At 45.7% G+C, this 27,714-nt stretch overlaps 1 protein-coding gene across 2 annotated transcripts in view; it reads right to left on the reverse strand.

The window, feature by feature from the left end:
• Positions 1–26,973, reverse strand: part of Msi2 (musashi RNA-binding protein 2) — a 426,832-nt gene extending 399,859 nt beyond the window's left edge. For both annotated transcript variants that reach the window (XM_013519250.1, XM_013519251.1), the window contains exon 1: positions 26,891–26,973. The gene's annotated coding sequence lies outside the window, so the exon portion shown is untranslated. The remainder of the gene's footprint in view (positions 1–26,890) is intronic.
• Positions 26,974–27,714: the final 741 nt, after the last annotated feature.

Here is a 27,714-nt window from a genome sequence, read left to right on the forward strand (position 1 = left end):
TTTTTTTTTTTTTTTTTTTTTTTTTTTTTTGCTCATTTGGATTTAATTCACTCTTCCTTTTCTAGTATCCTATAGTGGAAGCTCAGATTACTGACTTTAGTTCTTTCTTCCTTTTTAATACAGGCATTAAATAGTATAAATTTCCCTTTAAACATTGCTTTTGGTACATTCCAAACATTTTGATAAGTTGTCTTTTTAACTTTATGTAGCTCCAAATATTTTTAAATTTTTCTTTTTTCTTTTGGAATTGAACTCAGGACCTTGTGCTTGCCAGGCAGGCATTGTGCTGCTGAGCTATATTCCCAGCCCTTAAACTTTTCTCAAGTTTTCTTCTTCTTTGACTTATGTATTATTGAAAGGATTATTGTTTGCTTTCCATGCATTTTGGGATGTTCCAGCTATCTTTCTGTTATTTATTTCTAGTTGAAGTCCAGAAGACATTGTATTATTTGTATTCTTTTGTTTGTTTCCCAGTACCAGGAATCGAACTCATGATCTTGCACTTGCCAGGCAGGCACTGTGCCACTGAGCTAAATCCCCAGCCCTCTATTTGTATTCTTTTAAAGTTGCTAAGGTGTTAAGATCATACTCTTAACTGAAATAAATTGGACACACATGTGTAAATACTACATTGCTTTTCTAGTGTGAGAAACCAAAAGTGTAAATGAAGACCAAAATGTATAATAGGTATTGCAAAATAAGAAGAAAATGTTCAAATAGGGAGGAGAACAGGAATAGGGGAGGGGGAAAAGAAAGAAGGGAAAAGTAAAAAATGAGAAGAGAAAGAAAAAATGGAAACAAAGCTTTTGTAAATGAGGAGGGGAGAAGGGGTTGAAGGGAGGAAGAGGAATGTGAAAGAAAAAGAATCAAGTACAGCTGGGGATTTAGCTCAGTGGCACAGTGCCTGCCTGGCAGGCGCAAGGTCATGAGTTCGATTCCCAGTACCGGAAAAAAACAAAGAAAAAGAATCAAGTTATATCATGTACAGGTACAAATTATGATGAATGTGATCATTATGTATACCTATTATGTATATCTAAAATATACAATAAAATCTGATTAAAAAAAGAAAAATAAATAAATTTTATTGGTCTTTAAAAAAAAAAAGTTGCTGAGGTGTGCTTTATGGCCCAGAACATGATATATGTTGGTGAAAGTTCCAAGTAAGTTTGAGAAGAATCTGTAATCTGCAGTCGTTGGCTGACATAATCTATAGAAACCAGCTGATTGATGGTTTGGTTTAGTTCACTTTGTCTATACCGATTTTCTACCTGTTAGATGTTATACTGCTAGAGAGGTGTTAAAGTTCCTAACTCTAGTTATTTAGTGATTGATTGACTGATGGATTGATTGCAGTTTTATTACTTTGTCTCATATATTTTGGTATTCTGCTGTTAGGCATCCACCCATTATGGACTGTTATACCTTTTAGAGTACTGATACCTTTCTCAGTACGAAATGCCCCCTTTTACTCCAGTAGCTTTCTTTGCTCTGAAGTCTGTCTATCTGGAATAGATACAGACTCCCATCTCCCTTCGACTAGTGTTAGCATGGTATATCTTTTCTCCACCCCTTTATTTTTGGGGGAGGGAGGACTAGAGATCAAACCCAAGGCCTTGTGGGTGATAAAGCTCTACCACTGAGCTTCCCCCTGACCCCTTCCATCCTTTTACTTTTAATTGATATATGTCTTCATATTTAAAGTGGGTTTCTTATAGACAGCATTTATTTGGGTCTTTTTGTATCTACTACAATATCTCTCTTTTAGTTACACTAAGTCCCCATCTTAGGACAGAGTTCCATTCCAGGAAAATATTCATAAGTCAGACTCATTCACAAGTCAGACAAAGCAAGTCTTGCGCGCCTTTGACGCAAATATGCAGCGTACATTGCTCTGCGCTGCCTAGCAGTGCCCTGCACATCACCGCTGCTTTTCCTCTTGCTTCCAGCCAGCCTGGGCTCTGACTGAGCACTGCGTCTCCGTCCACTACCGCCCTGTGTAGCAGTCACACAGCAGCACAACTGTGACAATGCTCAGCAGAAACATGAGCTGCTTCTGAGACTCGTTCGAATCTTCAAATGTTCCCAATGCGAGGTCTATTCATACCTGTGCAAGTTCTCCACTTGAATGCTCCTAACTCAGAAACTTACTGTAATTTAGTTACGCCACTGACATCTGAAATTTTTACCAAATAATTAACATCTATCATATTTGTCACTGTTTTCTATTTTTTGCCTTTGCTCTTTGCTCCAGTTGAATTCTTCTTCTTCTTTTTTTTTTTTTTTTTTTTTTTTTTTTGGTACTGGGGAATCGAACTCAAGACCTTGCACTTACCAGGCAGGTGCTGTGCCACTGAGCTATATCCCCCATCCAGTGGAATTCTTCTAGGTCTTGATCACAGAGGCCTCCTCCTTCAGCCTCCCAAGTGCTGGGATTACAGCTATGTGTCACCACACTCAGCTTTAGGTCTTTTTTTGGTGGGGGGCGTGTACCGGGAATCGAACTCAAGCCCTTGCACTTGCCAGGCAGGCGCTTATTCCACTGAGCTATATCCCCAGCCCCAGCTTTAGGCCTTGATTTTAAACTCTGTTAAGATGCCTCAAGAAAAGCCTTAGAATAAGGTTAATTTATCCCCAGGACTAAAAAAATGAACTTCTAAGGATTCGTGTATGTATATCTCATGGCAGGATTTTCCAGAAAAATAGCAACCATTAGGATCTATCTAGCTCTCTCTACTGTACCTCTGTTTCTATCTATCTGGGTATCTATAACATTTATCTTATCACAATGTATAATAGATATCACCACTCTGGCAGGTGAAAACATGAACTATTCCCAGCACTATGGGAACTCCTAGAACTTTTTGGTTAATTGATTTCCAAAAATTTCCTCCTGCCTCAGCTTCCTGAGCGCTAGGATTACAGGTGGAATCCCCTCCCTTTGTGGAATTCTACCCTACACATGCACTGATCAGTATTTATTCGCTGTACTTCATTTTGTAAAGACCTCTGCAAATCTCTAAATCTCGCTCTCTCTCTTTCTGTAGTACTTTGCCTTGCAAATTCTAGGTGCCCTAGTTTTCCCAAACTCCATATCTCTTTCATAAAGTCAGTAAAAATGCTTGGCTCTCTTTGTATTTCTCTTAAAAAGGAAACTGCATGGTAAATAAGTTGGGGCAATCATAGGGCTCCCCTCACTGGTTTTCTCTCTCTCAGGCATCCGTCCTATGCTGCCTATTGTCCAATGCTTGAAAACAGTTGTATCATACATTTTGTCTGCTTTTCTAGTTGTTTATAGTGGGCGATCATTCCTATAGCAACTGATCCTTTATGGGCATATATTAAACTATTTTTTGTCTTAATAGCAGCAATTTCATGTGGTTCAATCTACTATTTCTTAGCCAACTTAGTAGTTTCATAGATTTGTTCACTGTAATCATAATTCATTAAGCTTTACAGTTAAGAACACATTTTTTTCCATATATAAATTCAACCAATATTAGCCAGGCATGGTGGCACACACCTGTAATCCTAGCACTCAGGAAGCTGAGACAGGAGGACTACCATGAGTTCAAAGGCAGCCTGGGCTACATAAGCGAGTTCAAGGCCAGTCTGCACTACATAGAGAGACTTTATTTCACAAAACCACACACACACACATAATTCCACATAATTTTAGTATATGTGTTGCTGAAGCAAGCACGTCAACACAATTTTTAAAATAAACAAAATAAATATATATGCAATTGTAAATGATATGTGTATGTACCATTTTCCTCCAAGGAATGTAAATATTATGTACTACACACAAGTACTAATAAAAAAAATTGTATATGATGTAGAAGAACCAAGAAACTCTTAAAAGAATAAATGTTTGAGTGACTTGCCCTATCAGATAACCAGAATAAAAAGATATTTTATTTAAGAAATTGTGATATTGACACAGAGTTAGAAAAATACCAAGAAAAACAGTGAAGAAGTTTCCTTTCCCAAAACAAAACAAAACCACCCACACAATTGTGAATATTTGATGTATGACAGAGACATCACCTAAGAACCACAGGAAAAGACTGAACTTGTCAATAAACGACAGTGGGCTAACTGATCGTCCGCCATCCTTGAAACCGACTCCTACCTCACATCACACACAACCATCAACTCCTGATGGATTAACAAGTAATTGTGAAAGGTAAAATTATAAAACTCTTGAAACATAACAAGCACACACACAAATGTTTTTAGTAGTAGGAAAGATTTCTTAAATAGGACAAAACAGAACACCAAAGAAATGAAAAGATTGTTAAATTAGTCCATGTTATAATTAAGAACTTGTATAAATCAAAGACACCCGGGAAAAAGCGGGGTGTGGTGGCACACAGCTGTAATCCCAGCCCTCGAGAGGCTGAGGCAGGAGGATCGTTGCAAGTTCGAGGCCAGCCTGGGCTACAAAGTGAGCTCAAGGTCAGCCTGAACTGCACAGTGAGACCCTGTCTCAAAAAGACAAAAAAAAAAAAAGACACCAGGCAGAGGTTAAAAAAGATAAGCCAAAAATTGAGAGAACATGTTTTGAACATAGACAGCTAATAAAGGACAAGTATCCAGGATACATAAACATGATTATCATAAATTTGTAAGAAAATGACACATAACCTAAACTTAAAGTGAACAAAAGACTCACACAAGCACTTTACAGAAGAAAAACTGTGAATGACTAATACACATATGCAAGGAAGCTGAATCTGATTAAAGTTATAATCAATATCATTACACACACACTTGCCTGGGAAAAATTAAGGCCCGCTAAGTGGCTAAATTTTCCGGGCTGGGCTCAAACATGTTATCCTCCTGCCTCAACCTCCTAGAGTCCTGGGATTACAGGTGTGCGCCGCCAGATCTGGCAAGTTTTTTTTTTTTCTGGTACCAGGAATCAAACTCAAGACATCGCGCTTGCCAGGCAGGCGCTGTGCCGCTGAGCTAACTCCCCAGCCCAAGATTTTAGTGTGGATTTTCTGTTTGATGTCTTTCCCTTGAATGACAACGCCCTGATCTGTGGTTCAGTTGGAGCTAACTCCCCAGCCCTTACCAAGGTCTGAGGACTGGATGCAGGCCTGGCCATTCAGTCCCTAGATGCAGTAACCGGTTCAGGCCTGAGCATGCAATCCGTGAAAGACCAGTAAGATTCACCTCTCAAGAGTCTGTTGCTCCTTTTGAGGAAAATGAGCTGCCTTGCACTAGAACTGCTGGCTATACAGAGAAAGTAATTCTGAAGATTTAGGGGGACCCTCTCTGATGGAGGAAGAAGCGACCAGAAATAAACAAAAATTGGAGACTTGTGTCCTAATACCATAATTCAACCCCCTGGATCCAAATGTGCCTGAAGCTTCCCCCCATCTTGACTTTCCAGTTACATGGCCTGGAATTCACTTGCAATAGAGTCCCAGTTAGTCCAGGGATACAGGTACATGGCCTCGAAATTACTGTATCACCCGAGAGATGAGGGCTGAAGTAAATGTGGGCACTTAGGGTACGTTTAGTCATACTCAGGGTGCACAGACGGTGAGATGTTTTTCACTGTCTTTTCTTTCCCGTTCTGTCTCATCCCCCTTCCAGACTGAGGGCATCAAGATAAGAGTAACTGTAATGATCAGGATCTGCAGGGACATCCAACAGCCAGCTTTTGCAATGTCCAGCTCCAGACCCCCTGGCGCAATACCTAGAAGTCTCTAGTCATCGTCCTAAACCTGGCTTCCAGGAAAAGCAAAGCCTTGCGCACCACTTCGCAATGAGGTCACCTCCCAGATGGGAGCAATTACCCCACGGAGAAATCAAAACTGCCCCCTAAGCAAGAGTCATCATCTCACAGTGGGAACCGAATTTCCTCCTCAAGACAAGAGGGTTGTTCCGGAACCTCACAGAACAGGTCCTGAGACGCCAATCGGCCGGACCATGACCCGACCAGGATTACCTATACCTCAAGCTCTGCAAACCTCCCAGCTTCGTCAACTTCCAGCCCCTGCCTTTGTTCCCTTCTCTATAAAAGCCCACAGCTTCCACTAGCCCCTTGAAGACAGATCTTGAATCTCTTTATCTGTGCTCCCAGCACGGCCGGGCTGATAAAAGCACCTTTCCTGCTGGACGTGGTGGTGCGGGCCTAGAATCCTGGCACTTGGGAGGCTGAGGCAGGAGTATAGCCAGTGAACTCGGGCCAGCCTGGGCTACATAATGAGTTCAAGGCCTGGGCTACATAACGAGTTCAAGGCCCGCCCAAACTACATAACAAGACTCTGTCTCTAAAACAGACAGACAGCAAACCCCCTTCCCTGCCCTTCACCCTGCCCATCTTGATTGGCATTATGAGGCCCTGCTGGGACCCCCAGAGCCAGGCTCTTGCTCCCAAATCCCTGGTAACAAATTCAGAGGTGAGAGAGATGACGCACTGGCAATGAGTCCTCATTTAGGGACATGGACCACCTGGGCCTCCTTCCCTGGGGACAGGCCTGCACCCATGGTCACGAAGGATTATCGCAAAGGACTTGACCTGACAGACAACAAAAACAACAGCTCATGGAATACATCTCTCGCCAGGTTTATGAAACCCTTGCCTGCAAAATTAAATCTGACATCACTCCTAGGGTTGACACTACACCATCATGGCCCTTCCGGTGGAATAAGTTCAGACACCCAAAGACCTCTCTCTCCCTGCGAGAGTCTAGGTCAGCAGCTCGGCCAGTGCTGACTGACTCCCCAGAACACCCTTGTTGCCAGGGACTAAAGCAGCTCATGGGAAAACGGAGCGATTTCCACACCTCGGTTTTAACTCCTCGGCTGTGCGCTTGTTCCTTCCTCAGCTTCTTCCTCGCCGGGCTCAGGAAGAACTCTGCCCCCACCCTGCCACGTGAAGGTCACACCTCAGAATCAGCGTGTAAGCTGATGAGACCCCAGACCTTCTTTCAAAGGCCCGTAACCGCTGACACAAGGCCAGCTCAAGAGGTCGCATAATTTTCTCTCCATTCACCATGTTCAGGGCGCAGAGGCGGCAGGGCCTCGGCATCTGTGACCCATATGGAAATTCCCTGGCTAGGGGGCAGCCCACCCTCGTCTAGCAGAAAAGGTGACCATTGCCTGTGTCGTGCCCCTGAGCGAGGCTCAGCCCTCCCTCCCCTCCAGAGCTAGAGGAAAGAGGAAGGGTTTTTCTCTCCTTGCTAAATTTGAAGCTGTAATAAATCAGAATTTAGATCTTTGGTGAATAATTCATGTTTATCTAAAAGAAAAAAATGACTTTCATTATATTTCATCTCCTACTTATTGAGTTCTAGAAACTGATTCCTGGCCTGGAGCTTCCAGAAATCTACAGCGGGTTTGAGATTCTTCCTGTCACCTCGACCTTCACCCAGCTGTCTCTTGCTCCCCCAGGATTAGAGGGAAGGAGACCAAACACGCAGGGCAGGAAGAGCTGGGGCTCATGTGCTGTGACGGCTGGCTGAGCCCACTCTGATCTCCAGGCTCCGCTGCCGTCCTCCAGGGACCCCGCCCGGCCCTAAAGGGGCATCTTTCTGCCCGGGCAGTGGGTTTCCTAACCTCACTGCTATGCCTGCCCGCTCCGCTGGCACACACTCTGCAGCAACCTGCCTGCTGTGCCAGGAAATTCAGTGCACGGGCCTCAGAGACAGCCCCACGCTGCCTGGGGCCCCTGGGAACTGTGCACTTGCGACCTCTGTCCAGTGCTGGCTCCTCAGACCCAGGGATGCCCCTACGGCCACCGGCACGTCAGCTGCGCTTCCACCCAAAGCATTTCCTGCTCTCTGCAGCTTGGGTGAAGGTCCCTGGAAGGCAGGCAGGATGTGGCTCGCTTTCCTAGCATGCACAAGGGCCTGTGCTACACCCATAGCACCCGATGACAAGATTCCAGGTGAGGCAGAACTGGCCCTACTATGTTTGCTGTAACTGGGGTATTTTTACATACAGTTCATCAAGTCGATGCATGCATACAGAGGCACAACCTTCACTACAATAGAGGGAAAATCATCTCACTGCTCCCCAATATTTCCTTCCTTCTTCCTCTATTCAGCCTCTTCCCCCATCCTCATCTCATGCAGCCACTGATTTCTTACGTATCCCTAAGTTTATCCTTTCACAAAAATGTCACATGAATGGATTCACTCAGGATGTAGCTTTTGAGTTTGGATTCTTTCATTTAACCTGATGCTTCTGAGATTCTGCACGTTGTTGTGATTCTACATGTCGGTTCCTTTTCATGGTTGAGTAGTATTCCATCATATGGAGGTACCATGGTTGGTTTAGCTGTTCACCGAAGGGTTTTTGGTTGTGTCTACGTTTGAACAATTCTGAATAAAGCCACCATCGAAGTAAAAGAAGTTTTCATTTCACATGGATAAAGATGCAGAATTGTGGGATTCCTGGCTCACAGTACAAGAAACCACCTCTCTTTTCCACAGCAGCTACACCACTTTGCATTTCTACTAGAACCATGTGGAAGTTCTAGCTGCCTATATCTTTGCTGGCACTTGATATTATCAATTTTTTGTGCATTAGCCATTCTAATAGTTGTATAGTAGTGTTTTATTTTAATTTGCTTTTTGTGTGTGCTACTGAGATTGAACCCACAGCCTCATGTTGAGCTGTATCCCTAAACCTTTTTATTTTTTATTTTGTGACAGGGTCTCAATAAGTTGGTCAGCCTGGCCTCAAACTTGTGATCGTCCTGGGTCAGCCTCCTGACTAGCTGGGAGTACAAACCTGTGCCTCCGTGCTCAGCTGCATTTTCTTAAGAAAGAATGACACTGGGCATCTTCTCATGTTTACAGTCACTGTCTGGACATCATCTTTGGTGGAAAAATCAGTTCAAATCTTTGCCCATTTAAAAACTGTTTTTTTGTTTTATTGTGTTTTTGTTTTGTTTGTGTGTGTGTTTGAGACAAGATCTTGATATATAATCCAGGTTGGCCTTATACTCACAGCAATCCTCCTGCCTCAATATCCCGAGTGCTGGGATTACAGGTGTGTGCCACCGTGCCCAGCTACATTTCAGTTTATAACCCATTTTGAGCTCATTTTTGGGTGCAAAGTATAGCACCTGGTCCACCTTTGCAAACAGATGCTTGTTTCTGCCGCTTGTGTAAGATGATTCTTTTTCCACTGACTTGCCTGTGTCTCTGGCCATGCACATGACAGTCCACTTCTGGGCTTGCGTTCCATTTCACGTGTGTGAGTTTATTCTTTCCACTCCACCCCACTATCTTGGTTACTTCCACTTTGCAGCAATCCTGAAATCACTTAGTGTGAGTGCTCCGATTTTGTGATTCTGTGGTGTTATTTTTTCTTTCAAAATTCTTCTGGTCCAAATCTTGCCTTTCCTATAAATTTTAGAATCAGTTCATCCACTTCTACCAAAAATTCCTGCTGGGATTGCAATGAATCAACAGATCAGCTTGGGAAGAATTGCCATCTTACAATACTGAATCTTCCAATGCACCAACTCACCACTTACACAAGTCTTTTTATATTTCATCAGTGTCTTATAGTTTTCAACATACAAATCTCGTACATATTTTACTAGATTTGTATCTAAAGATTTCATGTATCTGGATCCTACCGCAAATAGTACTTTTTATTTCTTTTGTGGTAGCGGGGATCAAACCTAGGTCCCTGCAAAGGGTAGACAAGTACTCTGCCACTGAGCTACATCCCCAGCCCTTCTGAAAGTTTTTCTTTTGAGACAGGATCTGGGTAAGTTGCCCAGGCTGACCTGGAACTTGTGATCATCCTGCCTCAGCTTCCTGATTATGGGGATTACAGACTTGCATCACCATGCCCGGCTAAGACATCCTTTTATAGTAGTTACTACTATATATGTTACTACTAGTAAACACACATTACTACTTTTCTTTTACAAATGAGGCAAGTTAGTCTCAGAAAGCTGAAATAACTGGCTCTAGGTCATCTGGCTAGGAAGTAGCATCAGATGTCTCAGGACCAGAGGGGGTGTTTTTTCCTTTAGGCTGCATACAGCTAGAAAAATTCAGGCACCATTCATCATGCCCCAGACTCAAGAAGAGTAAAATATTCTAACATGTAATGTAGCCATTCTAGAAGTCTGTCCTATGGCTATGGAGGAAACAGCACTGCAATTGTCCTCCAAATGACCATGGAAGGGCAATCATCGTAGACCCCGAAACAGGTGGTGAGCTCTGAAGCCAAGAGCCTCTAATTATCAGCACCAATCCCTCAGGCTTATGTAAATCACCCACACTAAAAATCGGAACTTCCAATAAGGACTGCACTTCCATCAAGAAATGTATCCATATGTCTCTAGGTCAAGGAGTCCAAGCCAATTTGCTGCCATGACCACATCTGAAAACCCAGGCCCCACCTGGAAATCAGAGCTTGTGGATGAGCAGGAGGCAGACCCCAGGCAAAGACTTAAGATGGAATCAGATCTCATTAAAATCACACACTCAAAACAATGACACCACTGTCACCCCTGACCCTTCAGCAAGTGAAGAAATTCTGTTTAACATTTCCAAAAAACAAATTCTGCTAGGAGCTACAAAGTACAAAAGCAGGGTCTCAGCAATCCCACTCCCAGATAAATACCTAAATGAATTTAAGACAGATATCCAAACAAAATCCAGTATATAAATGTTCATAACTGCTGGTCACAATAATCAAAAAGTATAAATAACCTCAATGCCAATCATCAGATGAATGATAAACAGTGTGGTATATCCATACTGTGGAATACTATTCAGCCATAAAAAGGAATGAAGGAGCTGGGCATGGTGGTGCACACCTGTAATCCCAGATACTCAGGGAGGCCAACGTGGGCAACATAGTGATTTACCCTCAAAATATAAATAAATAAATAAATAGGTGGGGATATAGCTCAGTGCAAAGGCTCTGGGTTCAATTTCCAATTAAAAAAAAAAAAAGAATGCAAGACTGATACATGTTACCTCGATGAACTTTATAAACATTATGTTAAGTGAAAGAATCCAAACACAAGAAGTCATGTATCATATGATTACCCTTATGCAAAATATCCAGAATAGGCAAATTGGTGGATGGAAAGCTGGTCTGTGGCTGCCAGAGCAGGAGGAAAAGGGTACTGGGGAGTGACAGCTTAACGAGTGTGGGGTTTCCTTTTGGGGTGATGAAAATATTCTCGAGCTAGATAGTGGGGACCGTTATACAACCTGTAAGCACACTAAATCCGTGTCTTTTTTTTTGGTTTTTTTTTTTTTTTTTTTTTTTTTTTGGTTTTTTCCAGTACCGGGAATCAAACTCACGACCTTGCGCTTGCTAGGCAGGCGCTATGCCACTGAGCTAAATCCCCAGCCCCAACCTGTAAGCACACTAAATGAAACTAAATTATACACTTTTAAAATGGCCAAAATGGTAAACTTTTATGATGTATATTTTATTATAATGATGGTGGTGGTGGTGATGATGATGCTGATGATGATCATAATAATAATAACAATAATAGTAGAGAGTTCTTTGCTATGGTTGAGTAGCCAGGTAATGACCTGAAGAACCTCTCCTGTCTAACTCAGTCCTTTGTTATACCCGCCTGGATTATCAATCAAGTAACCTCCTGACCTCCTGTCCCCAGTTTGACTTCATCTTCCATGAAGTTTCCACAGCAAAATGAGCGTGCCATTCCTGTGCTTAAGATACTTCAGTGGCTCCTCCTCTCCTCCTGCAGAAGGACCCCCCTTCACACCCCATCATGTGGTTCCTCATTGCTTCTTTCCCTGTGTGTCCCCCGTGGTGGGTGCATCTTGAAAGGGCAGGCACTGCAGTGGTCTCATGGACTGTTCTGTCCCCAGCACACAGGATGTCCCCTGGGGCAGAGTAGGTGCTTTGCAAATGTTTGTTGGCTAAATTAAGCAGGCTTCAGCTTACCTGTCTAGCAACAACTCTTGCTGCTCCCCCAAATACACTGAATTCTAGCCACAGCACATTCTCCGAGAAGCCAGGCCAATACATGCATCTCAACTGTTGTCGTATTGGTGTCTCCACGCCAAGGTTTTCAGACCATCTGGAAATCTGGGCAAACCCTGACTCATCCTTTAAGACCAATTAAGCATGCTGTCTTTGGTGGCCACCAGTCCCTGGTGTCTGGGAGCTGCTGTACCATCATGTACAGTCCTTTGTGACAGCCTTGAGCCCACTGTCCTGAAATCACTGATGAACATCCTCATTTCCACTTCTGGAGCAAGGGGATGGCATAGCACCTCGAAATTCCTCTGCATCCCCTCTGTGCTTGGTGCATTACAGGTAGCATTGGGAAAATTAACAAATGGGTAACGAAACAATTAGTCTTGAAAGGTCAACGTGGGGATGGATGGATGGATGGACGGATGGACAGAAGGATCGGTTGACTGTGCAGGAAGCCATCTGAATGGAAGTGGAGCTGGAGGACACTTGTGACTAAATCGCTAAGCTCTTTCTCTGGATTTGGTGGTGGGGACAGGCCAGAGGCAGGTGGAGAAGCAGCAAGTGGAAAGGGTGAGAAATGGTATCAACACAACGGCCCGGCCCTGCATGGTCCCTCTCTGCCTGGAGGACACTGCAGCATACTTATGAAGGAGAGTTTTACCCATCACTCTGTGAAGAGGAAGAAGAGAGTGGCTGTGTATTTGGGGCACTCTCTCCCACCAAACCTGGGCAGCTGAGGAGAAACTGTGGACCTGAGATTCCCGGTTCCTGCCATCACCTTCCCTTGATTATTCCATCCCTTTCGCGCATGCATGTCACGAGTGAGTGCCGTTACAATTCCTCCTCAGGATGCTCATCTTGGGTCAGAATGCGCTGGGCCACAGGTGCTCCGCTCAGCAACTTGTGCTCCAAGTGCCACATCTTGGTGTTGGTGGCTCTTTGTGTCTGCTGCTGGACTCTCTTGACGAAGCTCACCCTCACTTCCTCAGCACCAAGGAACCATGGACTCAAGGAGAATGCTTGTTTTGGGGTTCTTTCCCAGATGGAAATTTGCCTTGAACTTGGAACAGGAGAAGGGCCCGAGGACAGAAGCGAAAGAACTGTTAGGTGATCTCAAGTCCATCTCTCCTGGGAGATGGTTTTATGACCATGGACAGATGGGGAACTGGAGACAAGGCAGCTTCCCCGAGACTCCTCGGTTGTAACCCAGATCAGTCCAACCCAGCGTCTGGGGGCTCACTGGCTCACCATCCTCCACCACCAGCTGCGGAAGTGGGCTTCCCAGTGGCCTAGGGAGTAGAGAGGCAGAGACCCATTTGGTGTCCAAAGGGACAGTGGGCAAAGGGACGGTGAGAATAGGAATCCACGTTAACAGGGTCCAACCTGGGCGTGGATTCCTTGGTACCCTTCATGTCGGGCCACTGCCTACTGGGTCCAGAAATGTTGGAGCTGGAGACACAAGGAGCGACCGGGAGCCCCAGGTAGAGAGGCAGCAAAGGGGCTGTCAAAAGCTCGGCCTCTAGCTGTAAACAGAGGTGGACCAAGCCAGGCCTTCCGGCCTGGAGGTGGAGGTAAAGATGAAATCATCAGACACATCCGTCCAGGGATGTTGGGCAAGGCATGTGGGGACCACACAAGAGAAGACACCACTACCAGAGGACAGAGCTGCTTCTTGGGCAGGATGAAGTTTGACGGCTTCTCACACAAAAGTCCGTTTCTCATTTTCCCACTTATTTGTGATGCCTCTGTTTTGCTAGTGCTGTCACACAGCCTATAGCAACACAGCGCTCCCAATCACAGCAGGGTTCCACAGACCGAAGACCTGTATTCATCCAGTCAGTCACTCCCTCACTCCGCAAACACTGAGGAGAAACCACAGGCAGCGGTGAGAGGACACACCTGTGAGCCATCCTTGCAGAAGCTGATAGTGACATACGGAGGTCTGTGAGGTGCCCAGGGAGGAACGTGCTCCTCCTGGGGACAGAGGTAGGAGAAGGTGTCACCACAGAGAGGCCATTTTGCCGGGCCACAAGAGACAGAAATCTGCCAGTCAGAAAAGGATGGGAAGGGTTTCCAGGCAGAGCAAACAACAAAGGAAAATGAAAGAGGTGAGAACGCAAGTGACACTGAGAACACTGGAGGCCTGGTGAGGAGGACATGGGTGTGCTGGTGACAGTGCTCAGTCACGGTCATTCTAGAGAGCTGCTCAGTGCTCCAAAGGTACAGCAGGGGCGAAACGTGGAAGGGTGGAACAGAGACACATTCTCAGGGTGATACGGCAGCCCCTCGGGAGTTCTGATATGAGGCCTCTGAGAAGTACAGGCCCCTCTCTGAGGTATGGGTGTTTCCTGAGGTACAGGCTCCTCTGTGAGGTACAGGCCCCTCAGTGAAGTATAAACCCCTCTGTGTGGTAATAAGCTTCCTCTGTGAGGTTGAGGCCTGTCAGTGAGGTAAAGGCCCTTCCACGAGGCATGGACACCCCAGTGAGAGGTACAGGTGGGCAAGAGGGAGCTGTATCCACTGCTACCACCACATACGCTTGATGTCATGTCTTTGGACCTCCTAGGAACAAAGCAGGGAGGAAAACCAAAGGCGTGCTCGCTAACAGGCTGAGAGTAATTATTTCTGTCACGCCCTGAACTTGGAGCGGTCTCTGTTTCTGGCCTGCTATAGACAGAAATGTTGGTTCTCAGCATAGATACCCTTTGGGACATTTCTGAGGCGATGGCAGCAGCGGTGCGTAGGTCAGGTGGACGCCGCTCTCTGTGGGGCCTTGCCTGAGCCTCGTCTTTGTCTGGCCTGCCCTGCTGTTCCCTCTCTGACTCGTCTCCTCAGAAATACTGTGTTAAATAAATCATGTGTAGAAACTCTCCTCTGCTTCTGGCGACCTGACATAAGACACTCACCTTCGGAGCAGGGAGAGAAGGCTGCAGTGTGCCAGCCAGGGCCACATTAGGACGCTCCTGTAGGGTCGCTAGATTTAGCAAATAAAAAAACAGGATATCCATTTAACCCAAATGCCAGATAAGCAACAAGTATTTGGGGGGGGAATGAATATGTTACCGTAATATTCTAAGTATCAAAATATTTGCTGTTTGTCTGGAATTCAAATTCAACTGGGCATTCTGTATTTTATGTGGCAATCCTTAGAAAAGACTCTAGATTCTTTTGTCTTTGCAGGCCTCTTCCTCCATTTAAAAAATAACAAAAAGCTATACGGTACTTAAAACTGCGCTGATATAAAGGTGAGTATAACTCATACTGGATTCATTATTTCATATTCATTATTATTATATTCATTTTTGTCTTAAAAGGAATTAAAATCAAAACATGTTCTTGGGCCCCTGAAAGCATAATGGGCCCCAATGACTGTACCTACTGTGTTAGTTTCTGTCACTATAATGAAATATCTGAGATAACCAACTTATACAGAAAAAAATGCTTATTTCTTTCTTTTATTAGTACATGTTTGCAGTGTATGATATTTACACTCATATTGGGGAGTGGACATATGTACACAGCACAGCCTGTTTCCTTTTTTACCCCTTTCCAACCCACCTCCCTCCATCTCTAGGTTCCCTTTCCCCACTTCCATTTTTATTATAATTTTTGGCTCATGTTTACAACATATATTGTTTACCTTCTTTGAAGTTATTAAATTCCTGTGCATGGTATATCTTAATTCTACTTACTTCCCTTTCCTGCCCCCACTGGAACCTCCCAGACCCTTTCCCATCTTCAGAACCCTAGCAGATATAAACCCACTCACGGACAGAACCCTTGTTCCTTCTATCCATCTTTTATTACTCTTAAAGGGAAAAAGTTTATTTTGGTTCACAGCTGTGGAGTGCCCATCCATCATTGATTGGCACCATCATTTTGGGCCCTGTGGTGAGGCTGCACAACATGGTAGGAGCATACATCAGAGAAAATCACTTCCCTTGTGGCCAGGAAGCAAAAAAGAGAAAAAAGCAGCTGAGACACGCCCCCTCCCAAGACACGCCCCATGACTAAAGGCCTCCCCCTCCCCACCTCTTAAAGATTCTACTACTTCCTTTACCACTCTGGGGGCCAAGCCTTTAACACCTAGGCTTTTGGGGGACATTTAAAATTCAAACCCTAGCATCTACTGTCCAAATGGCTAAGTTAGTCCTGTGTCCAGCTTCTAAAGAGCCTTACATGCTACCATTAGACATGATTGTACTTTCTTAACCCATTACTGTTCAAGTAAAAGCCCTGTGGATCAGACCGTGTTTGATAAAGGCCAACTCTAGTTAAGGAGAGGAAGAAGACAAAGAACAGAATATTTTACCAGAGAGAAGACGGTCACCATGAGTGAGTGGGACATTAGTAGATCCTTCAAAACAGCAATTGGCAAGCTCACCAATTGGCAAATTCACTCAGTGAATTCATGAAAGATCTTTTTTAAAAGGGGTTCTGTTCTCTCCAGGTCTCTCTAGGTGTGGCCTGGAACATGATGGGAGGTGTGATGGACTTAAATGGGTCAGAGCCACTGCTGGGCCCATCCTTCCTCATGAGAGCCGCCAGGACTCCATCAGGCAAAGCACTAGGATGTGGGCCATATCAGGTGAAGCACCGAGAGATGTCCCAAGCCAGGGCTCTAAGTCGACTGCTTATTTTTATAAATAAAGTTTTATTGAGCACAGGCAGTCAGGGATATAGCTCAGTGGCACAAGCGCCTACCTGGCAAGTGCAAGGTCTTGAGTCTGATTCCTGGCACCAAAACAAAACAAAACAAAACAGAGAGCACAGGCATGCCTATTTGGTTATATATTGGTTATGTTGACTTATGTATAGAGCTAAGCAACTGCAAGACAGCAAATATCCCACAGAGTCTGAAATATTTATTTGGCCCTTTACAGAAAACATTTGCCAACCCTCCTCGTAGATTAAGGCAGAGATTCACAGGATGGGGTTTTGTGAGAAACTAATGTTTCTAAATACATGAAAATTAAAGCCCTGCCCCTCACTGGCTGCACCTAGGATGGTCTGTATATTTCTCCCTTTACCCTTCACCTTACCCCAGTGGAAATAAAAACTGCAAAGTAGCCCCAGACAGACAGAAAATGGCTTATGTCTTTGGGTTATTGGGGGGCAGCAGAAAAGCATACGCAGATGGAGTACATGCCTCCACATGAAAAGCTCACCCTACAAAGCCGGGGTGTACTTCTGGTGGGGGCCTCCAGAGTTGGTGGGGGGAGGGTGGCAGCACTGTTAAAAAATCTCTGCTTGCCCTTTGACAATCACTGAAATCATCTGCAGTGCTTGATGGGTATTTTACCTGACCTAATTAAAACTCAGATTGCTATTTTAACTGAGAAAAACAGTATTTTCAACTATTTTAGTAAGAAGAAAAGAATAAACATTATTGAGACCATCTCTTAGAAGATTAGGACAAAAAAAAAAAAACAAAAACCCAGGAGGAGCGGCTTCAAAGCTGTTTTTGTTTTCCCTGTCTTTGAAATACATAGACAGTCCCGATAATTTTATCTTCCTCGAAATATAGCAAATAAAGTCTATTTGCTACTCCTGGGCAACTCCACACATAAATTAAAATACACGAATGTGCGCACACACACACACAACACAAAGCACTTTAAACAAATCCTCCTGTGAGGCTGAAATCCATCATTTCTCTTCCCGTGGTGCGGGCTTTATGCCGCAGATCAATGCAATTCGAAAGTTTTGGAGGTGGTTATGTTTTTCATACCTCAGTATTTGATGAGTTTTCAGATGGCCATCTAAAGAGCAGCTTACAAGCCGTCTGTCCCGCCTCTCAGGGAGGCCGCGGACGAGCTGCCATGTTGAGAGATGGTGAGCAGAGATAGAAATATATTTTATCTGGGTTCTCTAAGTCAGCTTTTCAAGTTAGTTCCAACAAACTACTCAGTGAATTCATGAAAGATCTTTTTTTAACCTCAAGAATGAGTCGCTGCTTCTCATCATCACATTTAGCAGGAGAAGTGCTTTAGGAAACATCATCTTTCCCATTAAAAAAAAAAGCAGGGGACTTTCTAGGCATCAACTGCCACAAGGAGGGCTGGGGCCACGGCTCCGTGGTGGAGCACTTGACTGGTATGTGTGAGGGTCTGGGTTTGATTCCCAGCACTGCAAAAAAGAAAAAAAAAAAAACAACAACAACAACAGAAAGAGCACAATAGAAAGATGGGCTGATTTTTTTCCTGATTGTATTTGTAAATGTGTTGGATTTAAAATATGGTAAGATACTCAAATACCCCTAATGAGAATTTTTTTGAGGCAGCTACAGGGAAAGTAGGTTACTCTGTGGCCATAAAAATCACCCCGTCTTGGAGAATGTGCAGTTTTTTTTTTTTTTTTTTTTTTGGGTTTTTCTCCAGTACCGGGAACCGAACTCACGACGTTGCGCTTGCCAGGCAGGTGCTTTTGCCGCTGAGCTAAATCCCCAGCCCCAGAATGTGCAGTTTTAAATACTTCTGAATACATTTCATTTTTTTCCCCGTTCACCAAATCATCTACCAGGCCACCTGAATGGGCCAGATCCTGTGCTAATCTTGGGCCTACAGAGATTAGAAACTTTTCTGGCCAGTAAGTCCCTCATAGCCCAACAGGGAAGATGGACGCAGAAAAACTTTAAGATGACAACACAGTGCAGCGAATGTGCCCACAGCCCGTCCCCGAAGTTTCCTCTTATTCCCAACGGTGTGTGTCACTGAGACCCATCGGCTTGCTGCCTGACTGAAAGGTCCCCAACCCTCATTCCTAGAAGGGACACTATCAGTGGGGCTCATCAAATGGCACAGCACAAGAGCGAGTGGATGGATTAGGCAGAACTTAGCTGAATCTCCTGCTTCCTGCCAGAGAGGATAAACTTCCATCTCAACCCTTTGACGAAGAACAGATAGCGCGCACGATGGAGCTGTGATAGCTTCCTTTCTCAGGCTACTACTGGTGTTAGCTTGTCATTATCCAACTGAGAGCACTTTTTACCTGTATCAGGGAGCCAAGGTGCAGAAAAGGTCAGTAGTGCTGCCTAATACCTGTAAGAGGTGGGAGAGGAGTTTCATTCTGGTTTTTTGTTCATGGGCACACTGCAGAAGTGTTCCTTTTAGGCAGTGCCAGGTGAAACAGTCTGCTCTGTGGCTTTGTGGCTCCTGCTGACCTCCTAAGGCGCAGGACACATGGCAGGGGTAGGAAGGATAGCCAAGCCTTGTGAATTCAGGGCTATAAATCAAGCTTGGTAAATCTAGGGCACACATGTGACCTACTAAGGATAGTAGTGAACCATGATGCCCTGTTCCCAGTGACTGAAGTCAAGGCTCTCAAGCATTCAACTTGAATGTATGAGTTGCTCTTGAAGCATGACCTTAAAGATCTCTAGAGCACAGGAACACGATGCCTCTGTCTTTGAGAAAAAATGGCAGATGCCACGCTAAGTCCCCAGCCCCACCCCTTGGCGAAACAACTGAAAAATGAAGAGTTGTTCCTTACCGAGAGATCAGCGTGGCAGACAGTGCTGGCTGCCTGCCCAATAGCCCTTCTTCACGGCCCCCACACGTGGCTCTCCTCCATGCTAACAGAAACCCAATTTACTTCAAGGACTGGTAGCAGCATGGATTGACTGGGTGGAACCTTCTGCAGATCCAGAGAATGAACTATGATGGGCCCATGCTAACCACTGTACCGTTCTCCTGTGTGACTCTGCCATGGATCTACTTGTCACACGGGGATGGGTTCTCTTCCAGGTCACACAGGGCACCCATGGCCAGGGTAAGCCATCTTGCATGTACACTCAATTCGTTTGTGAAGACTTACTAAAAATACTGCCTGTGTGCTCCTCACCTGCCGTTGATATTGGGATTTTGCATTCACTCTCATCAAAAGACGGGGTCTTTGAGCCCAGGCTGACCTCAGGACTAGCTCTGGCTAACACAGGGGATGCTGAGCCATCTGAGCCCAGCTCTCACTCTTCTTCTTCTCTGGGCGCCCTGTTACCACCAAGAGAATGAGCCCAGGCTAGCCCGCTGGGAGAAGACAGATTCATGACCCAGCTACTCCCACCACTACAGCCAAAAGTCAGCCTGTCAACAAACATGAGTGAAGTATCACAGACACCCCACCAATGCATCAGCTGGCAGGAGAAGCCTGAGAAAATAAGCCATGAACAGCCCCGTGTAGCCTAGACCAGAAGAACCACAGCTGTCCATACTCTGGTGAGGAACACATAAGCCACTAAGTTTTAGGATGGTTTGTTATGCAGCAACAGCTAACTGATCCCCACCAGTTACAGAGATGGTCTGACCCCCGCTTCCACCCATCCCCACATTGAGAAAGCGTCTTAAGAGATACCGAGGAGCTAGTATGTCGTCTGGTCTGTTTCAGGACAGCACGTCATGGTGTGTGTCCTCTTAAACGTCTTGCAGGAGACATTAGGGTTTCCTATGACTGTATGAAGCCCACCAGCCCTGGGGAAACCAGTACTCCCAGCCTGAATTAACCTGGCACCAGTGAACACTATATTCTGTTAAATCTCTTTGTGGCTACAAATGAAGATCAAAAGCTGGGCCCAAAGAGCTAAATCCTTGCTTTAAGGTCAGGTGCTTTTCAGAAAGAACAGTCTCACTTGTCCAGGACTCTGTGGTCCATCTTTGTGTCAAAAACTCTTGACATTTCTTAACATTGGCTATTTTAAACCATCTTAGAAATCCTGACCTGTGTCCAAACCAATACAGATGCCCAGTAATCCACGGCAACCACCTCCGCCATGAATGAGCTAGTAACATCTCATCTCTACCATGAAAGTTGCAGCCCAAACCCTGACTAAACCCATGGCCCCTGGGCACCTCAGCAGCTCATCTTCGGCACAATCTTATGCAACATCTTTCAGGCCCCCAGGTTTGTTTTTCTCTCTTCCCTGTGCCAGCTGGAGAAGCATGCTCCCCAACTTGCACAACTCAGGATAGGCCCAAGCCTATCAAAAAGCCTTGGTCAGGGGCTGGGGATTTAGCTCAGCGGCAAAGCGCTTGCCTGGCAAGCGCAAGGTCGTGAGTTCGGTTCCTGGTACCGGAGGGGGAAAAAAAAAAAAAAGCCTTGGTCAGAAAGCTAGACAATCTTTTTAAAGTGAACTTCCAGGGGGAGACCCCAAAAAGGAAGGTGGGTTTGATCAGTGCACCCTGTATGCTTGCATGGGAGCACCACACCGAGACCATTAATATGTACAATTCACAAATGTTACCAAACATTTAAAAAAAATAAAATACATTGTTAAAATTCTTAAAAAATAGAGTTGAACTTCCAAGAGGAACAGAAGGCAATAAATCAGCTTTTGGAGAAGTGAAGTGAATCAGTTGCTTTAGTCCAAACCATTTTTTTCCATCATTAAATGTTACACAAATTATAGCCTGGAGATCTAGAAATCCATTTACGTAAAAGCTCAGGTAGGAAAAATGTCAAGATAAAAATGAAAGGTTTGGCCTATGGAACTTTCAATGATTTTCACTCTTCTCCCTCCCACTACCTTCACTGATACGTGTGCTGTTTTGTTTATGTTCAGAGCTCTTGAGTCAAATTCAAGGATTCCCTTTCTTCTCTCTCCTGTATTTGCTTCCTACCTCCTCTTTCTCCCTTCAAGTCCTGTGTAAAAACATGCAGGAGAGCTTCTGAATAGGCAGATTTATTCAGGGCTGGTGGGAGGTTTGGGGGTGAATTTTTTTCCCCTTGTGAAAGGGGCCCTTGGAAAAGTCTCGCTCTCTCCCAGGGAGATGGCGGGGGCCGCAGGGGTTTCCTGAGAAAGGTGGTCATTCTGCCAAACTCCAAAGTGTGAAGCAAAGAGTCATCAAATCCCGGACTCGCAGATAATGGGGACCTGTTCTGCTAAATGCTTACCCCTGTGATGTGAATCTAGCTAGAAGCCCAGAATTACTGCAAGGAGGTGAGACTGAGTATCACCCTCCCCCAACCTCAGGAAACCAACTGTTCAGGCTGCTCCTTGGGAGGACAGAAAACATTTCTACTGAATATACACTTTAATGCCAGTTTGTCAGTAGGAGTTGGGCATTAGCAGTAAAGTGTTTCTTTCATTTTTTTTAAGCACGGGAAGCTTTGGGGCTGCAGGAACCTTATTATGTGATAAGTCAGTCAGAGTCCAAGGATAACAGTCAGAAACCTAGTACCGTTTGCCAGTCCAGCTAAAAATGGAATCAAACGAGAAAACCCCAAGCAGAAGCTGCAGTGCTCCATGTGCTTCTGTTGCGAGGCCAGTGAGGTGGCTACCAGGGTCAGGGGAGGCAGCTTCCTAGTCAAATGCAAAGAGATTTAGTGGGCTGGGGATATAGCTCAGTGGCACAGCCTCTGCCTGGCAAGCACAGGGTCCTGAGTTCGATTCCCACTATCAAAAGAAAAGAAAAAGAGACAGATTTAGTCCTTTAAGTTTGCAGCCTGGCTCTGCCCCCTGGCTGGCTGTGCAGCTTGGGAGGTGCCTAATCTCTCCATGTCCCTTCACGTTCTTGGAAAACAAGGTTAATTGTGAGTCCAGAGCAGTGATGAAACGTTAGATGGCAGGATGCACTGTTAAAATGCAGTTTAGGCACCAATACCAGTAGCTAGAGTTATGTTTGCCTACTCCACCAGCCTTGATAGGCCTCATTCTGCATGCTGACAGACGATTCCAAAGAGCGCATGCGATTCGTTCTTACTCACGTCACAGGTCCATTGTGGTGTGGGTACCAATCTCATTATGGGATCTAGCTGTCAGTGTCTCCACCCTGGGGTGTTGCTGGGCGCATGACACAGTGGCTCTCAGACCTGCTACTCAGAAGAGGCATCAGTACCTCAAGTTTGCACTGGCCCAAATCATTCATAGGCAAGTCTGTCCTCAACTAGGTAGGAAAATATACTTCTCCCACATAAGTAGAGCTAGAAAATGTTTTTTGTTTTGTTTTGGTTTGGTTTTGGGGGGATATTTTTGCTTTCGCTTTTGTTTTGTTTTGTTTTTTGAGACAGGGTCTCACTATGTATTCCAGGCTGTCCCTGAACTCACTGTGTAGCCCAGGTTGGCCTCAAAGTCATACCAATTCTCCTGCCTCAGCCTCCTCAGTGCTGGGATTACAGGGGTGTGCCACGATGCTGGGCAAAGTTGGGAAATGTTTTGAACAATATAACCTATCTTTTTTTTTTCCTGCCTGTAACCCAACACTCCAGAGGAAAAAATGAAAGCAACTCCTTTCTTTTCTAAAATAAGCCCAAATAGAGGATGTTGGGCTAATATTGCTCCCAGTCATGGGCAGTGACCCTCATCTTTCTGGTCTACCATCCTTAGTTGGCACATTATTTTCAAAGGATACCAGAGAACGGTGTGCCCTTTTACAAACAGAAGGGCAGAGAGAGTCCCCACTAAATGGCAAGATGTAGCTCCTTAGCTTCACAGGGGAGAGGCAGAATAAGTAGGGACTTGAGCAAACTGCTCAAAGTATGGGCGCTGAAAAAAAGGAAACAACAATGTAAAAGAAAATTAACATAAAATGGAAGCAATAAAAGCACATTTACGTGCTTTGACACAAAATGGGTCCCAAGTGAGACGGCGGAACAGAGCGGCAGTGTTCATAAGGGACACAGAACGTAAGCGTGATCGCGCCTTTCTTGTTAAAGCCAGCAAGATAGGGGGAGGGGGCCTCCGTCTTCCCGTTTCCTGAGGTCTCTGGTGGTTTTGTTTGTTGTTCTGTCAGAGTCTTTTTCAAGTAGTTTTCACAGATAGGGATGTGAGTGATACACTCTGGACTTTTGCACATACGCTTGTTCTGGGCTTCTCCTGAGTCTTAAGCACGTTCTGTAATTTATGGCTGACTCGAATACCTGCCTCTATTTTACTCAGCCCTGATGGATCTGATGGATCTTGCCAGGAGCGAACCCTCACCCATCCAGGTCCTGTCTGGCCACCTGGGCCTCATGTACAGGCACGGCCCAGAAGTCTGCTGACCGCCAAGGCTGACTCCCTCCAGGACCTTAGGGTTGCTCCATCGCTTAGCCATCTGATGTGCAGCTCCTCTGGGTGGAAGGAGGTCCTCTCCCATTTCTGCCAAAGCACAAAGGCTCATGTACAGCTCGTTCTCCATCGGAGAAAACCCGGGCTCAGGAATCAGCCAGCCCAGAGCTGGACACTGCAGGCTGACTGCCTGTTCACTTGTTACCTTCCCAAGTGATACTTTGAAACAAGCAAGATGCTGCCCGCTGCTGGGCAGGGAGCCCCAGCCACAAGCCACTCCTTAGCCTTTGGGCTGCGGCGCTCCCTCCCCCTCTTTGGAAAGCATGACGGGGCCCACCAGGATGGTGCTGCCAGCTCCTTCTAGAGGGGAGGCTCAGCCTGGCAGGCCCAGGCACGGCTCTCAGCCTCCACGGCAACTAGTGAAGGAGCCTGGTGTCCCAGGGGGTTGGGGTGGGGACTGAAAGGCCTGTTCAACCGGCCTCACACAGCGGCCCTTATTAGATGCAGCTCTGCACAAGCCCAACTGTACGCACGCCTGGTCAATGAGAAAGGGGAACCTTTCATATTTATTGGTGCCCGGACACAGGGCTACATTTTATTTTTGGGAAAATTATGCAGTAGCCCTGTTCTGCGGTATTGAGTTTTTACTGCCATGCTCAGTAAAGTAGATAGATTGAAAGTATCCAACAGATGTGGTGCCACTCCAACCGCATACGGCCCGGGGGCCATGCTTTAAATTCCAGCACTCAAAGTCAAGGTGAAACGTGCCCTGGAAGCCCTGCACTAACTCAGTTAAACACCCTAATTATGTAAGCATAGATTCAGATCTCGAAATGCCCCCTTTCTCACTGTATGATGTCACTGGGGCGCACTTCTGCTCAGGCCCATCCTTGGATGACAGCTTTGATCTTAATCCAGCCTCCACTTGCCTAGAAATGGCATAAGGCGGCAGGGCACCACATGCTTCTGGCTGATTCTTTCAAATAAAGAGCCAACTGTGTGGTGGTCCCCACTTCTCCGCCTCCTGGTGCAGGGTTCTTCTCTTCGGTTCTTTTCCCAGAGATCAGGCAGGAACTTCCTGGAGAGAAAGCAAAACTCTGCAGGGGGAACCTGAACAGGAGCACTGAAAGCTGCTACGAAAGTGGACAAGGGAAAGTTAAGTGCTCAGGCTGTGTCTCCCCTTCTCTCCTTCCCTCCTTCCTTCTCTTTGTCCCTCCCTCTCTCTTCCTCCTCCTCCTCTTCTTTCTCTTCCTCCTCTTCTTTCTCTTCCTCCTTTTCCTCTTCTTTCTTTCTTTCTCAGCCTCCATCTCCATCGCTTTCTCTCTGACCTCTGTAGTCCAGGCTGACCTCAAACTTGCAATCCTCCTGCCTCAGCTTCCAGGGCTGGGATTATAGGCATGTGCCAACATGTTCAGCTTGTGTACTAGTTTTCTATACAGTGTAACATAGCACCAGAAACTCCGTGGATTCAAACAACATAGCAGCATTATCTTAGTTTCTGTACACATGAGTTAGGCCACAGTTTCACTGGGTCTTCTGCCCAGGGTCTCACAGGCTGCAATCAAGTTGGCCAGGCTGTGTTCTCACCTGGAGACTCAACTAGGAGATCATCTGCTGCCTTGCTGAAGCAGGCTCTTCATTTCCTTGCGATCATATGAGTGAGAGCCCCAGGTTCTTGCTGGCTGTGGCTCATGGTGGTCCTTATGCCCTTGCTGACTCTCTCCAAAGAAGTTTGCAGCAGGGCTGCTTGCTTCTTTAAGGCAATCCAGAGACTCTCTTGCTCCAGTTGGTTAAGACACAGTTTTACATAAGGAAGCGTAATCCTGGAGAATGATAGCTATCGCCACTGCTGGGTTCTACTGAGTTGTTACAGCTTCTGGCATATTCAAAGGGACAGGACCATACAAGGACCCAGATGACTAGAGGCCACCTACAGTGTATCTACCTCTACCTGCACCCTATTGCCCAGGATTCTAGCTTGTCTCCTCCACATAGGAGACAGATGACCCAGGACAAGCTGCTTAGCCTCTCAGTCCCAGGTTCCTTATTTGTAAAATAGAGATAAGCCCTACAGGATCCTTGGGAAGATCTAATACAATATTCCATGGCAAGTACTCAGCATTTAGGTGTGATGATGGTGGTGACTGATACAATGTTAACAATGCCACTGTGAGACTTGGCTTGGATATTCAGAGGCAGGAAAGTAGCTCAGACTACAGCTTCCTTCACCTCTGGCTACAAAACCCCTGTGAAGGCCACATTCACATTGTTGCCTATTGTTGAAACCTAGGAATAGATCAGCTTCAACCAGGGCCAGGTCCCAGGCATCACCTGAGGCGGTGGGGCCAGCCTGCCAGCCACTAGAAACGTGCTAGGTGAGGCACAGGTGTTACAGCGAGGTGCTCTGCCCCTCCACCGTGAGCCCCACAGTGCTAAGCTCACAGAGCGAGGGGCTCCCTGGCCCAAGGAGGGAAGCATCTGTCCCAGTTTGGCTATGACTGGCACCTTACCTATGGGAAGCTCTCCTACATCCTAAGTCCTGCATCCTGTACCTCCAGCACTCCAAAGAGCAAGTCTTTGACTATTATCACCAGAATTCCATAAATCCTATGAGAGCAGGGTGTAGTGGCACACACCTGTAATCCCAGCACTCCGGAGGCTGAGGCAGGAGGATCGTCGCGAGTTAGAGACCAGCCTGGGCTACAAAGTGAGCTCAAGGCCAGCCTGAACTGCATAGCGAGACTCTGTCTCAAACACACACACACACACACACACACACACACACACACACACAAAATCCTGTGAGAAAAATTTACAAAATAACAAATAAAATACATACCCCATGACCTCCCCATCCACCACCACCACCGCAGCAACCTATCACAAAACACACAAGCCAAAGATTAATGAGTTATAACAACTCATACCAATCACAGTAACAACACTAACCCATCGTGAAGCTGTGCTGTAACGTAACGCTCTGACCTGGACCTGGCTCCGAGGGGCGGGCTCTGCTGCTTGGGCCCTTCCGGAGCGCAGCATCCGGGTAGCTCGGCCTTCCGGCTGATGCCCGGATGTGGAGCCTCGTCCCTGCAGAGCCATCCCTAAAGGGAGCGTGGGCACCTGACTCTACGTTGGCATTTCCAGTCCAGTGTTCCCAGACCTGGCATGCACACTGCACAATAAACAATCCATCATTGCTTTTGTATTTCGCAAATTTGGAAACCTGAAATCTATCCATTTCTTGGAGAGATAAAAGTATTTTTCTAATGATTTTTTTGAAAGAACAGCTGCACCAGTGAAACCTGAGAGGGTGGTGGTTTTGAGACTTACGCGCTTGGAAAAACACGCACATAGCACGCCATCTCGCTTTACTTCACAGGAGGAAATGATTCTTCTTTAGCATCAAGAGAATTGGATGGGTGATATTCATTGGTTCTTTGGGAATCCACAGGCAGCTCTATTGTGCGGAGGGCCAAGGGTCTGTGGCCTAGTTAGCTTTCCTCTTGGGGAAATTTCTCGAAGATTTTCTTTAGATTCTTAATACCCCCCGTTTATGAAGCCTGGAGTTATATTCCAGATACGCCAGGACATGCAGCTGAGCACTGAATCTTGAGCTTGTTGTTGTTGTTTTCCATACTGGGACCTTCACCCTGAGCTACACCCACAGCCCAAAATAAAATATTTTGAGGGTCAATGTACTTTTTGGGTCAAAATCTTTTTTGGGTGAATAAAATATCACTGGCCAACAAGCACCTGGAAGATACTCAGTA

This window comes from Chinchilla lanigera, unplaced genomic scaffold (genome assembly GCF_000276665.1).
Source record: "Chinchilla lanigera isolate Chin_1 unplaced genomic scaffold, ChiLan1.0 scaffold00050, whole genome shotgun sequence".
In the NCBI taxonomy this organism is placed as follows: domain Eukaryota; kingdom Metazoa; phylum Chordata; class Mammalia; order Rodentia; family Chinchillidae; genus Chinchilla; species Chinchilla lanigera.